General features: G+C 37.5%; 1 protein-coding gene and 1 pseudogene across 4 annotated transcripts in view; one reads left to right on the top strand and one right to left on the bottom strand.

The window, feature by feature from the left end:
• The window catches only part of IMMP2L (inner mitochondrial membrane peptidase subunit 2), an 855,652-nt gene that overhangs the window by 699,091 nt on the left and 142,313 nt on the right, over positions 1 to 14,248 (bottom strand). The gene's annotated exons all lie outside the window — the stretch shown is intronic.
• LOC132015276 (platelet-activating factor acetylhydrolase IB subunit alpha1-like) lies at positions 38 to 9,232 on the top strand (annotated as a pseudogene).

Raw genomic sequence — 14,248 nt, 5'->3', positions numbered from 1 at the left:
AAGGACACAGAAAACATTCAGCATCAATAGTCACCAGATGAATGCAAATCAAAATCACAACGAGATACTACTTCATACCCACTACTTCGATGGCTATAACCAAAAAGACATTGAAACTGTTAATAAAGATGTAGAGACACAGAAACCTCCCAACACTGCTGGTGAGATTGTAAATAGTGCAGGACTTCTGAAAAACAGTTTGGTGGCTCCTCAACTGCTGAAGCATAGAGTTACCATACGATCCAGTAATACAATGCCTAACTATATAGCCAAGAGAACTGAAAACAGGTAATCGGACAAAAATTTGTAGCTGAAAGTTCATATCAGCATTATTCATAATAGCCAAAAGGTGGAAACAATCCAAATGCCCATTAACTGATGAGGGGATAAATAAGACGTGGTATATCCCTATAACGGAATAAATTTTCCAGTCATAAAAAGGAATAAATTACTGATATATGCTATAGCCTCATGAACCTTGAAAATACTGCACTAAGGGAAGGAAGTCAGTCACAAAGAACCACATATTGTATAATTTCATTAATAAGTAATGTTCAAAATGGGGAAATATATAGAGACAGAGAGCAGGTTAGTGGCTACTACAGACTGAGAGTAGAGAGATGGTTTGGAGGTGATGGCTAAGGGCTATGGGGTTCCTTCTTGGGGTAATGAAAGTATTCAAAAAGTGATTGTACTGATGAATGTATAATTTTGTGACTAATACTATGTCATTTAATTATATACCTCAAAATGGTTGAATCATACGGCATATGGATTAAATCACAACCATATTTAAAAAAAAAAAGACGTTAATACAAAGGAAATTACAAAGGAAAACATCCTTCTGTAGTAGAAATCTCTGACGCTCTTCATGAACAGTACCCTTTCCCTTGGTGAACTACCATCCCCCACCCCATCACCCTGCCCCCATTTTGTGCCACTCTAGTAGGGCTATCAGTTCCAGAAGTCTTCAAATCCCTCTCCTGCCATAGAAACTACTCACAAATTACTGCCACTTAACTCTCTGAGCTGTTTCTACATCTATGCTTCCTGAGGCCTACTTATTCAATTCAATTTTCAATTTTGTGATACAGCCAAACATTAATAAATTCCCCTTTTTTGCTTAGATCATCTCTCAATTTAGGTTGCTTGCAATCGTGAAACTCTACTTGATATACACTCAAGAATTACACTGCTCCAATCCTTACTGTAGAAGTAATTCTATCAATAATTTGCAATGAATCCTAATATAATTCTTTCTATGCATGTATCATTTCATATGTACAAAATATATATAAATGTCTTAACATCTTAATACTATATGTAGTATGACTATACCATAATTGATTTTATTACTGCTCCATGAATAATGGTTTTATTTATCCATTTTTCTTTTAAAATCAAGGGGCACAGAAAGAACGCATCAAATGTCCATTGACTGATAAATGAATAAATATGTGCTGTATATATACAACGGAATATTACTCAGCCACAAAAATGAATGAAATCTTACCATTTGTAATGACATGGATAAAGCTAGCGTGTATTAAAAGTGAAATAAGTCAGTCAGAGAGAGACAAATACCATATGATCTCACTCAGATGTGGAATTAAGAAAGAAAATAGAAGAACATATGGGAAGGGGGAAAAGAAAAAAAGGAGAGAGGGAAACAAGCCATAAATGACTGCTGATGATAGAGAACAATCTGAGGGTTGTTGGAGGTAGGTGAGTGGGGGATGGCCTAGATGCGTGATGGGCAGTAGAGAGGACACTTGTGATGAGCACTGGGTGTTACATGTAAGTGATGAATGACTGAATTCTACTCCAGAAACCAATATGCTCTGTTTGTTTTTCTTTTCTTTTTTTTTTTTAATTTACCTGACAGACAGAGATCACAAGTAGGCAGAGAGGCAGGCAGAGAGAGAGAGGAAGGAAAGCAGGTTCCCTGCTGAGCAGAGAGCCCAATGCAGGGCTTGATCCCAGAACACTGGGATCATGACCTGAGCGGAAAGCAGAGGCTTAACCCACTGAGCCACCCAGGCACCCCATTATTTTTTTTTTCTTTTTTTTTTTTTTTATTTACTTGACAGAGATCACAAGTAGGCAGAGAGGCAGGCAGAGAGAGAGGAAGGAAAGCTCTGTTTGTTAATTAACAAAATTAAATAAAAATAAATATTTAAAAGTGTATCAGGTTAAAAAAAAAAGTGTATCAGGTTAAAATCCAGCAAACATTTACTAAATAGACTTGGTGGTTGAAAAAAAATTTTTTTACAAACTTTTAGATATGTAAGAGGAAGCTAAAAAATAATTTCTAAACAATTTTTGTTTACAATTACTTTGGCAGATAATACAGAACTATTATAAAATAATGATACAACAGGAAACAAGCATATTTGCATGATAGTCATTTTATACCAGTTGAAACCATGCAAATTAAATTCAACTTCATTAAATGTGAACTATGTAATGTTTTTCAATGTGCTGATTACACGGGCCTTCAAGAGGTCCAAAAAAAAGAAAAAAAAGTTTACAGTGGTATACTTATCCACTTTTTGTAATTGCCACAATGCAAATATTGATCAATAAAATTTCCAGCAAAATGAAATATATTTAAGGGGAAAAGCTCATGACTTTATTATCATGATAATAAAACTACTAGTACTTTGTATATTTAACACTTAGTAAATCTTATTATCTTAATTAATTATTTCTCAAAAAAAGGATCCTTTGAGGCAGGTATTGTTATTATAATCACCCAAAAGCACTGTGATACTAAATGGCAAATCTAAGATCCAAGTTAGACCTTTCTTTCTCTCAACTCCTTTCTTTTCTTTTTTTTTTTTTTTTTTTTGCAGCATATCCGTATAATTTATTTTTATGCGATTAAGTACTTGAAGTTCATGGAGTATTTTCTAAATGTTTTTTTATTTATTTTATTTTTTTTATTTTTTTTTTTGCATGTTTAATTTTTTATTTTTTATAAACATATATTTTTATCCCCAGGGGTACAGGTCTGTGAATCACCAGGTTTACACACTTCACAGCACTCACCAAAGCACATACCCTCCCCGATGTCTATAATCCTTTCTTAACCAATACCTCTGGAATATCATAAATTTGAGTTTAGTGAGTAGCTAAAGAAGTAAAGTGGAAGAGTTTTTACAATATTCAATTGTATTAAAGAATCTATATTTAAGAAAAATACTACAGGCAACAGATCAGTTTTCTGAATCAACACTGTTATTAAATCTGAGTTCTTTACTTCTTGGCACAGGCGAACTTACACTATCAATTCCATTAGCACTGTGATAAAGGTGAAATCAAATTAACTCAAGCCACCTATTTGATAAACTTGTGATCTTTATAAACACAAAAAACAGGTTAGTATAAACCCCTAATGGTGTAATTATTCTGCATCAGAAATAGGTACACAATTCCATAATAATGCAAAATAATATAAAATATATCGTAATTACTTAAAGACATTGTTACACAGGTCTTTCCATATTTATGCATATTTAATTAAAATGATATTTATCAAAAGACTAATGAGACCATTTTGCATCCCATTTACTGAAAGGCTAATGAGACAGTAGAATATGAGCTGTTTAGCTGAAGAATGAGATACGTGGCATCTATCCAGAGCAAGAGAAGACCAGAATTAAAAAATAAAGTATCACCTAAAGCTTCTCATAAACCTTACAGTAAAAAAAAAAAGTCATATTAGAGATAAGAGAGACCATGTACAATGTCAGCTTCCCACTTAAATTGATAGGTAAATGAAAATTTATAGTCTAGTCAAAGACTTACTAATGAGAGTATATGAATTATTATTTCATTTTCCAGGATTATACTTGTTACAGGTTTTTAAATACAAGTCATTTTACAATGGCAAGATAGGCCATGATGCTTACAAGGTGAATTAAAATTTCATAACATTGTACCTACAATAGTCTCATATTAGCTGGCTGCACCTCAGAAAAACACCGTCGATATTTTACTGAGCCAAAAAACAAAGTTCCCTTATGATGTGAATATAGTGGAAGGTTACCATGTTGAAAGGCAAGTGGAAACGCCAGTCATTTTCTCAAATAATAATAGCTAATAGTAACAATATCTATCTGAAGGCTTTCAGCTTCAAGACAGAAAATTCCAGAGATACCAAAATGGTATATATTATGAACTCTAAATAACAAAATTGTTTAACATGTAAATGCAAACTATTTGCTCACCAAATAAACAGGAACTCATTTTAAAAAGTAAGAAAAAGTACCTGTACCTCTGGGGCTAATAATACATTATATGTTAATAAAAAAATTTTTAGGGGCACCTGGGTGGCTCAGTGGGTTAAAGCCTCTGCCTTCAGCTCAGGTCATGATCCCCGAGTCCTGGGATCAAGCCCTGCATCGGGTTCTCTGCTCAGTGGAGAGCCTGCTTCCTCCTCTCTCTCTCTCTCTGCCTGCCTCTCTGCCTGCTTATGATCTCTGTTAAATAAATAAATCTTCTAAAAAAAAAGGTGTTTTTACAGTAAGAAAAAGCAGCAAGTCAGTTCAAGTTTGAAATTTTTAGATGAAAGGCAACTTTCTAAGTCAGTACCTTGGTTAAATATTCCCTAACATTTGTAACAGCATTCATACATGTACATGAAGTTTAGGTAAAAAACAAAATCCATATATATATTGCAAGTGGCAATATATCTTCTCTGAAGTTAATTTAGTTTATGAATTATCTGAATAAAAATCCCAAGTAAATTACTAAGAGAAGGTAAAAATAGTTCTATCAAAAACTTTGCTGTGTGTATTCCTCAACATCAATTAATATGAAAGAATTAAATCATCGCTAATTTGTTTGTGAGGAAAAGGTGATACTTTATTATTTCACCTACATAATTTGAAGGCACTTCACCATAATATGTCTTTTTGTTAACACTTATTCAATGGTGTATTTATTAGCTGTCACATTAAGGCCCTGCCAATAGAGGTTTTAAATATTTATTAAGAAACACCTCCTACATCCAAAATGAGATTTTACTTAATATCTTCAAAGAATCTGAAATAGCATATTATATATTTATTGATTCCTAGAATATGCTCCAGCCAGATAATGATCTTTTGTCAGAGTAAGAGCAATCTCGTCATGTGGGTCTCTTCACGCAGGCTGACAGCAACACTTAAAATGTAATAAAAGCAAAACTATTCACATAAGTGGAAGTGAAAGGACTAGTTCTAGCTGTTGAGAATGTTATTTTTCTTCAAAATTTTAGTCTCTTGAAATCCAGCTTCTTGAGTTAATACACAGCTATTAAAAAGCAGCAGACTTGTAATCAATACCTTTACTAACAGCTATTCCCCAGGGTCTCTTAAATATCAGCACCAGAGTTTTGCAAGATGGAAAATACCCAATTAGGTCTTTGTGAACCAATTTAGCTTGTCCAGCTATCGAGTATTTTGACAATAAATACATTCACACTCTTGAGTTTGTGAGAGAAAAATTAGCCCTTTAATTAGCAGTAAAACTGGTCTAGAAATGAGCCATCTGGCTTCTCTCTGATATGCTCTGAGCTTGTATCATGTCATCAGAAATTTTTTTAAATACCAGGCATAAACTGCTAACCTCAGAGTACAAACTTCAGCTCCCTTCATAAGAAGTACCAAAATGTGTTTCTCTACAGTATTGGAGTTGATTCTAAGTGAAAAACATCAAGTTCTCACTGCTATCCATCTTCCATGTGGCCAGAATAAGAGAACATATCTGAGATCCTTATTCAGATATAAGAAGATCGGGGAATAAAGAAAACCTTTCTATCACCCAGGTGTTTGTATTTCCGTCAGCCAGGGTTGAAACAGCCCTGCACAAACTATTGTAGCTTATTAATATTGATGGTTAAAATGATGTCTTTGAACCCATATGAACAGCTTTTCTAGACTTGAGTCAGTCAATAAATATATACTGAGTACACACATTGACCAGGCACTGGACTTGTCACAAAAAATTTATTTATTTATTTATTTATTTATGAAAAGGTGTAGAGAATAGGAAGGAAATATATGCAAAAAATAAATAAATTAGTGCAGCCTGGCAAATGCAATAATAGATTTATGTGTGCAAAATGAAATACAACAAGTTTGAACTTCTTTTCCAGTTTCTCATAGGTATAAATTTAGGAACAGACACAGAGATTTCAGTACAGTTATAGGCAAAAATATGGGAAGACACACACACATACGCTTACATCTTGGTCACAATGTAAAATATGCTTTCTACTTGATATGGCAAAAAAAAAAAAAAAAAAGCTCAAAAGCCACAAGTATAAGAAATTTGCCAAAATAACTCAAGGTAGGATTCATGAAGGAAACAGCATTCAGGCTGATACCATATGAACAAGTTTGTAGAGTAGAAGGATCAGAGGCTTCCAGACAAAGAGAATAGGTATGTATAGGTTGAGGACATTGAAATGTGATTAGACCACATGTTGAAATAATATTTTGGATATACTGGATCAAATAAAATACATTATTAAAATCGCTATCACCTCTTTTAGTTTTATTTTTTAATGTGGCTAACAGAATATATGTAAGCTACGTAGAAAGCTTCAATTAGACGAGTAACAGTGGAGATGAAGAAGTGGAGGGAGGAAACTCCACTAGCAGTGAGCAGAAGAGAGCCAGGTGGAAGGGACAGAACTTGGTGACTGAATGTATGTAAGGGATGGAGGAAAAGAAGTCACGTATTCATTCATGCATCCAAACATAACACTGCATGCCTAGGATATGACAGGTACCATGCCGGTTGTGCTATTGTAAGCTAAATGGAAGGATGAAATGCTTATCAACATTCTAGGCTGAGAAATGGAGTCAAGGTTCTTACACACACCAAAATAGCAAATAAAGGAGGAAGAACAGCTCTGTTATCATCACATGTGTCTATCAACTCATTCTTGGATATTCTTCAATTTATTTTCTTCTATCTTCCAGGATATTTATTGCAATATCTGGGAAGCAACTGGATATCAGGAAAATGGCCTAAGCCAAAGCTTGAGAGTTTGGAGTTCTTAGTCTATAATTGGCATAATAATTGGCTGCTGATCCTTACAAGGGGTTCTGACTACTCAGGGGAAGCTCTAGAGTGGAAAGGGCCAGGAGTCCAAGGAAGAACACTAAAGACACCACAAAGGAGAGAAAGGGTAGAAAGCAAGTCCACTAACAGGGGGTAGCTAGATACGAAGGAGAAAAACTCATGAAGGGTAGAGTCCCAGAAACCAAAAGAGAAGAATGTTTTAATGAACTAACACTCAACAGAATCAAGTATTAAGAGTAGTTTTCAAAGAAGCACTGTAAAACGTTGAACATTTGGTAAGTCACAGACTGATGACCTTTAACATTTAGGAAGTGAGAGACTGATAACATTGGGAAGTCAGAGATTGATGACCTTCCCAGTAGAGCTGTGTGAACAAGCAAGATCGCAGAAGGCTGTACAACACAGGGGACGCAAGGAAGTAGAGAGGCCAGGTAGAGTGGCTTGTTTCTAGAATCCTACTTGTGAATAAAAGAATCATCAAGCACTGAGCACAGAATTAAGGGAGGGTCTGAGTACTTCTGTCTTTGTGTTTTGACTTGAGAAAAACTTGATCATGTTCAAAAGGTCAGAAAAGCAATCAGGGAAGAGGGGCTAGTTCAAAAGGCCATAAGTAATTAATGAAACAATGGCCTAAGGAGCTGGGGAAAGAGAAGACCTAGAACACAGGTGTATAGACAGCTCTGAACAGGAGAAAGAGCATGTTTTCCACAAAGATGGAAGTGAAAGTGGCTAAAGAGATGACAATTCAGATGCAGGCAAAAACCCTTTCTGTATTAAGACTTTACTCAGGTTAAAAAGTCATCACTGGGATCCTTTGGTTAATGGTAACTACAAATGTTGTTCTCTATAGTACCAAGGATCTGATTCATTCTTACATACAGCAAACGTTCTTAAAGCGAAAGGTACAGATTCATCACATTAAGAGCAAGCTAACTTCTGTCTACTCCATGGCCCATGATTTATTATGTTCTAATACAAAAAACAAACAAACAAACAACAACAACAACAACAAAAAACACCTGTAAGAAGTGATTATCATTGGTCTCAAAGAGGAAAGTAGGGAGAAAATGTGGTCTAATGTGTCTTGGGGCAGAAAGCACTTATGTCCCTCCAGGATTTCCACCTATGTGCATCTGAAGTGCAGGGTATGGCACAATGCCATACTTACATACTTACATACATACTTACAAAGCTATCATACTTAGCCACAGTTTAAGCCATTTGGTGGAGTTACTGTGCCTTAAAGATGGAAACCTAAAATTCCCTCTACCTCTACTCTTAATGGTTCTGGTCTGGGAGCCACAATGACATTTGAGCAGAGACCCAAATGGAGAAGAAGAGAATCAAGTAGTTGGGGTTCTAATCTCAACTGTTATTCAAATCTTGGATTTCTACTGCTTATGTTCTTTCAAATACGGCAGTTTGCCTTTAAAAAAGACACTGGATCCAGCTGAGCTGTAGCACCATGATGAGTGAAGAGGAGAAGGCACCAGCAAGTCCCTGCGGGTGCAGGACATGCAGGGCAATGGACACTGAATGTCCCTGCACCTGGGTTCATAGCCCACAGCAAAGATAAGGAACACAAAGTCTTCTTACTAAGGAACTCCTGGGTCCATCTAATGCACCAGTGCAAGATCTGGCGGGAGCTCTTTTATTCTCTGCACATTCTTAACTTCGGTATTGGTAGTGACACAGAACAGGTGCTTTGGCAGCTGGAGAATTGGGGAGCTGGAACAAATCTGGCCCAAGACTGTAGTGGTCTGGAGTGAGTACCAACCACCACAGGCACATAGCAGAGCAAGTGACTGGTGGCATCGAGACCATCGTCCAGCTGGTGAACCAATGGTGTCAGGACTGCTCCCAGAGGCCAGCACCCTAACCCACTTCAAGAGAAAAACTGATGGGTGAATGGGTTGGTCTGGGTAGCATTGGCTGGCCACCCATGGGCCCATTTCCTGGATGTCAACCCCAGGTTTGCGCACTTGGATGGCACCATAAGTCACTATGGCTTGTACGAATACCTGATCTGTGCCACCTGGGCTGCACACCTGTCTGTCGGACCCTGCCCTGTCTGCTTCTGCATCTGTGGCCCAAAATCAGGGCCAGCATGTCTCCTTGCCAAAGGCTACACCCTCAGTTCCTTCCCCAACATTAAATTCTCATTCAAGAAGAAGGAGAGAGAGGAGAAAAAGGAGGAGAAGTAGTCGTAATAGTAGTAGAAGTAGTAGTAAGTAGTAGAAGTAGTACTAGCAGCAGCAGCAGCAGTAGTAGGAGTAGTAGTTAACAATAGTAATAGTAGTAGTAATAGTAGTAGTAGTAGTTGCATCATGGACTGCAGAGCCACCAGAGCCACCAGGTCCTCTGTGTAATCTCGATTTCACATGGGCCTTTTACATCACCTGGAGGCGAGCAGAAAGGATACCGTGCCCTATGAGATAGAACATGTGTGAACGCTTTATAACCAGAAAGTGCCTTTAGAAATGGCCACTGCAGAACTGCATGATCAGTGTCATAGTGCAATGCGTCAGTGCTAATCACATGTGGTTCTTGGGGACCTTATTAAGATTGCTCTCCCAATTTGCTAGTGGTCCCTGGGAGAGCTGGAACCCCTGACCACAGGACATCAAAGGACTAGGTGAATAATCAAACCACCATCATAAGCTGCCGTTATCTGATTTGGCAAACCATACAACTAGATGGGCACAACAGCACTCCACTCCCTCAAAGACTGGGAACATGGCCACAGCTAAGCTGAATGAGCAGATGACTCAGACTATTACAGTACCTACCCCTAATGCTTCAGCACTTCTCCCTCAGTCCACATAAACTGGCATCACAAGAAGTTCCCTCTGGCCAGTTAATGGAAGAGAAAAAAGGATGGGTATTTTTCATGCACAAAAGGATCTGCACTGAGCTGGCAAAAGCTAGGTGTGAGTGGTCAACACCTATACATACACCTGTATATATACAACACCACCAGTCTTCAGTGGCCCCTGAAACACAGTGGTAAAGAGAAAGCCTTCCACTGTGAAGAGCTTTAGGAGGTATAGTCTAAGGTAAGGGTATACACTGGTTAGTCGTTAGTGGCTTAAGAGTTGACAGGCTAGACAAGAACTTAGAACAAATGGGAAAACTGGTTCAGTTCAGTTTTACGGGGCCAGCTGGGAGGCAGGAACTTGTGAAGTTGAGGTGCTGACCTATAAAGCAAAGTATATGCTTAAAACGAATAATGTATATACAGTGTCGTCTTTTCCTGAGGGTATACAAAGTGTAGGTGAGCTTAGTTCCTCTACTTTCTTTAAGTCTAATTTAAAAATATATTGGCAGCATGCTTCCTGAATTTGGTGAAAAGTATGAAATTATAGATTCGCAAAGTTCAGTGAAACACAAGAGGAAAATTACAATGAAAATCACACCTATACAAGTTATAGTCAAACATAAAACTAAGACAAAGAAAAACACCTTGAAAGCATCCAGAAAAAAGTAGACATTACACACAAGAGAATAATTACATCAATTTTTTAAAAATAAGGTTTTTTTTTAAGATTATTTATTTATTTATTTGAGAGAGAGGCAGTGAGAGAGAGCATGAGTGAGGAGAAGGTCAGAGGGAGAAGCAGACCCCCCATGGAGTCCCGCCCGATGCGGGACTCGATCCCGGGACTCCGGGATCATGATCTGAGCCGAAAGCAGTCGTCCAACCAACTGAGCCACCCAGAAGTCCCTAAAATTAAGTTTTTTAATGGAAACATAACACACACAGAAAGGGGCACAAACGTGATGATTCGGCATGACTTACCACAACGTGAAGATAACCATGTAACCGCCACCCACGCTAGTGACTACACCACGGGTCTGCCCGTTCTGAGTCACTACTCTTCCTCCTTCCCAAAAGTAATCATTATCCCCGTTTCCAAAACCAAAAATGAGGTTTGTCAATGGTTAACCTTTATATAAATTGAATACGTGATGTATTCTTTTTCATCTGGCTTCCTTTAACATGATTGAGATTCATCTATGTTGCCACCTGGACCAGCTGTTCATTTGTTTCCATTGCTCTACAATGAATGACTACACCACATCTGATGAATATACCACAATGTATTCATTGTACTGTTGACAGACCTTAGAGGTGTTCCCATGTGGCGCTATTAGGAGGAATGCTGCTATGAACACTCTTGTGTACATCTTTTGTTGTACACATGCACGCATTTTCGTTGGGCTCTCTATTATATACCTAATAACCAACTTGAAGAATTTTTTGTTCCTGAAACTTTGGACTTAGTACCAAATGGAGGAAAATGGTTTCAGTAAGTTAGAAGTGGACTTGCTGCTATCCCATGGAGTAAATGTAACTCCACATGGAAAGAAAGGGGAAGATATTGACATTCGAAAAAAAAGTAGCAGGGGAAGCAGTGCCCTGCTCTCAGCATTTCGGACACATTAGGAAGTAGTACAGAAAATCGTGAACTGGGCTTATAGCACTACCCCGTGCCCAAGTGGGTCCCTGACCACACATTTAGATACTCCAAAAAGATGCCAAGCGGTAATTTTCATTGACAGGACTAGCAGTACCACTCCAAACTGTAAACTGTTAAAGTGGTAACTAGAGAATGTTTGATCTTTTTATTGTTGTTTTTAAAGGCAAATGTCCTGCGTGGTTTGCTATGGTTTCTGTCACACAAAAGTCATTTCACTCTACTCTGTGTTACTTGGCTGTCAAAAGACATAAAATGAGCTGCAGTAAGAAGACCTCTATCGAGAGGAGGGAAAAGGACACGTATCTGGCCCTGGACCCAGATCACTGCCTTTATCTAAGGCATGATCCACCCTTTCCAGTGATGTATCAGGACAGTTCAATGAACTACCCTCTGTCAATCACAAATAAATTTTGGTTCAGAGAGGTGGGGAAAAGCAGTGGATTCAAGCTAACAACTGTTCCATATGAATATTAGATCATTCTGGAGAAGCCATCCGTACAACAAACGAATCTTCATAGAAGAAATCATGTCTTCACGAGACTCTGCCCATTCCTTCACTCTGTTCACTTCGGTCCTTAATATTACTTGTCTTTTTGGCACTCAGATTCCTTCGCTCAACAAACGTGAGCTGCATATTGTACTACGGTAAGCCAAGTACTCTCAGTGCCAACTATTTGAAAATGGAATGTGTGTGCATGTGTGTGTACACACAAACACACAATTATAGACATTGGCCCTGTGTGGCCTCCAGCTGGGAACACTTCTAAGCACACCAATTATTTAAGTTCAAGTGTGATTGTATGTGTATTTGTGTGAGAGTGAGTTTTTATCAGGGAGAGAGACAGAGTAAAGGAGACGAGGAAGGGGATAAGAAGCAACTAAAGTTATGCTGGACAAGGAGAGCAGAAATCATAAAAGACTCATGAGAAAATATGAACATATGTAGAGCACAAGAATGATGTGAGCCTTCACTCACTCCTCTCCTCTGTACAACCACATTCACTGCTCATCAAGTGCTTTGCCCATATCTTATGTGCTCCTGACAGCTTATATATAATCAAGATCTACCTTTAAAGCTATTTGCAAAAATGTCTATGCCATAACTGTTTGGCTGACAAGTAATTATATTTTATCTTCCAAAAGAAAATCAAGCATAAAACAACCCCACAAGAAAAGAAGACTGACACCCCTGCTTCACAAAGGAGGCAAAAGAGATTTAACCAACACCTTAAGTTTCTGTCTAACCAACCATTAATTTTAAATTTGATTTTGCCTTTTATATCACAAAGCACTTATTCAAAAATAGCAGAACCCCTATATCCATATGTTGTCCTGCAAAAAGAGAAGAAAATACTATTATTTGTATTTCTTGTTCAAACACTCTAAGAATAAAAGAACTGTTTTCAGAAATGATGAGGTTCCTGCAGATAACATTTACCCACGGGATTTGAGGCTTTTTTGTGACATAAAGTGCAGAGTACTTTGAGGATGGTTACAGATTCAATGGCACAGAAAAGGCTTTTAACTTTGGCTCATTTCCTCTGACCACCATGCCTCCATTCTAAATTATAACCTCTCAAAGCTACAGATCCTTTAAAACTAGCTTTTAAACTGCCTTTCCTTAGTATCATCACAAAATAAGAACACTTTGTTACTTGAAAATAAAAGCACAAAATTATTGGACTCAATAACTGTTCTCATTATTGCAAACCAACAAACAAGGCACAACAAAAATTGTTTTTGCTAATAGCTATCACTTGAGTGACCAAGAAATAAATCCAAAAGAAACCAAAGAAAGATCTGCCTTAACAATATAAATGGTTTCTTATTCAGAAACTATATTTAATATCAAAATGCTTAGCACATATCCCAGTGCTATTATTATTGTCCTTAACAGAATCTTAAGCTAAGCACGAAAATCCTGTCATTCACATCTTAGAATAGTACTCATTTTGAAAAAACAAAACTAAAAAAGAAACCACTAAACCACTAGAGAATCCCATTTTTAATTTAGGAATGTCTTTTATAATATAGCCCATAACAAATACTACCTCCTCTGCTGAATTTTGTTTTTGGAATCACTGCAGTACTTTACACCTACAGAAAAGTAATAATAGGAATAGGAAACATAAGATGCATTGGGGTCCCTTCCTCTTGGTTGTGACTGAGCAAGTACTTGGCATCACCAGCAAAGCCAAAACCCAATATTCAACCAGTTGGTTGGGGATAGCAGGGCCAAGCCACATTGGTGACCCACATAGATGAGAGATTGGTTATATACAGGGGGAAATGAGCAAACAGGTAAACATTTGAGGTTAGCAGGATCCAGGCATAGATAGATAGATAGATAACAGACAGACAGACATAGAGAGAGTTTGTAAAAACTTGTATTTTCTAATTCCTGAGAAGACCTAGCAGGAAAGATACTCCAGTAGCAACGAGCATCTTTAGAACCCAGACCTTGGTTTCTAAATGTCTAAATGTTATTTTCCATTTCTTAGTAATTCCAAGGCTGGAGCAAACAAGAAAAGTCTAAGACATGCCTGACTACCTTTTAACATGATAAACTAAGAACAAAGCATCACTTCTAGGGTAATCCTGCCCAGAATAATCTGAACTCATTCATGAGGAAACATCAGATAAAACCAAATAGAGAAGAAGCATGATTTGGCTGAACTCTTCCAAAATAT

Source organism: Mustela nigripes, chromosome 4, assembly GCF_022355385.1.
Source record: "Mustela nigripes isolate SB6536 chromosome 4, MUSNIG.SB6536, whole genome shotgun sequence".
Taxonomy (NCBI): domain Eukaryota; kingdom Metazoa; phylum Chordata; class Mammalia; order Carnivora; family Mustelidae; genus Mustela; species Mustela nigripes.
This window is presented reverse-complemented; position numbering and strand designations above follow the sequence as displayed.